We start from the raw sequence: 1,550 nt of genomic DNA, 5'->3' as shown, positions 1-1,550 counted from the left end.
GGAAGATATTTCGTTAGTGAGTATGACGTGAAGACCTAAGCCTAGTAGCCAGTCCCTTCTTTACATATAAAGGAATAGGTCTGTCTTAGCCTCTGAGGTTTCATGGGAGCTGGGGTTATGGGGCTGTCGCTGGTGCACCCTTGTGCCTGGTCCTCCCAGAGTTGGCTTTTGAAAACTTATGTTTTTTATTTTTTATTTTTTAGAGACAAACCTGCTGTGTAGCCCAAACTGGCCACAAACTGGTTTTTTCTGCCTTCATTTCCCCAGTTCAGATTGGGGGCAGGGGAAAGTTTTATTTTATTTTTATTTATTTATTTTTGCTTTGTTTTTAATTCAGACAGAGTGTCATTAAGTAGCCCAGGTGGGCCTCCCAATAGAGAGCCTCCTGCATCAGCCTCCCTAGGGATTATCTGTGTGTACCACCACGCCTGGCACCTATGTCTTTTCAATCAATTGTACTAAACCCAAAAGGGAGAGATTTGTGGAGTTTCTGCCATCAGCTGTTGATACAACTGTGATACCCAGAGACCATCAGCTGTCCCTTGACCAAGCTCAGCGGGACGCATTTTGCCCTCTGTTTTCCACTTTCCTCAATGAAGTGCTATAATCACTTTGTTGTTGTTTTCTTTGTTTTTGTTTTTTCGAGACAGGGTTTCTCTGTAGCTTTAGAACCTGTCCTGGAACTCGCTCTGTAGACCAGGCTGGCCTGGAACTCACAGAGATCTGCCTGTCTCTGCCTCCCAATTGCTGGGATTAAAGGCATGTGCCACCACCGCCCGGCTACATTTTTTTTTTAAATCGTTGCTTACTTGATTTTCTGAGACCCAGTTTCCCTGTAGCCCAGGCTGTCCTTGAACACACTATGGAACTGGAACCATTTTTCCTGCCTCAGCCTCCTGAATATGGGTTTACAGATATGAACTTGATTTTGCAGATGCAGAAACTGGCCCAGAGGGGTTCAGAAAAATATTCAAGGTCAATAGCAAGAGAACACCTCAGTCTGAAGGTGGCTGGTATAATCTTTCTCCATCTCACAACAACGCTATCTTCAAAACCAAGAGGAGTTCTGGGAAGAGGCCCCCAGGGTCAGGAACCCACCTACGGGCTTCCTAAGTAAGGGTGCAGCTTAATCCAGCGCCTAGTAGCCCTGAACACTCGGGAGGAGCATTCATTGGTTGGCCTGGATGGATTTTTTTTTTATTATTTTTTTATTTTTTATTTTTTTTATTTTTTTTTTGGTTGAGGGCTTTGCGAGGCTGCTGCTGTACCCACGTCTGAGCTGATGGCCACGCGCGCCCTCCACGGCCTCGGTTCTACGCTTGAGCGCGAACCCCGAAGCAGGTGGAACCTACGACGCAGCAAGGCCTGAGCCCTATCTTCCTAGCCTGACACAGTCAGTGATGCTTGCTGGTATCAAGCAATCTCCGCAGGTAAAGCACCGGGCAGTTGGAGCCCTCTGTCTGGTCCCTGACCCGCCCCAGGTCCCGCCCCTTGGTTCGGCTCCGCCCTGGCGCGCTCCTGCCACTGTCACCTCGGGTCCGGCCCCGCCC

The sequence above is a fragment of the Myodes glareolus genome, chromosome 10, assembly GCF_982192425.1.
Source record: "Myodes glareolus chromosome 10, mMyoGla1.1, whole genome shotgun sequence".
NCBI classification, from domain to species: domain Eukaryota; kingdom Metazoa; phylum Chordata; class Mammalia; order Rodentia; family Cricetidae; genus Myodes; species Myodes glareolus.
The sequence above is the reverse complement of the archived record's forward strand: the minus strand, read 5'-3'. Positions refer to the sequence as shown.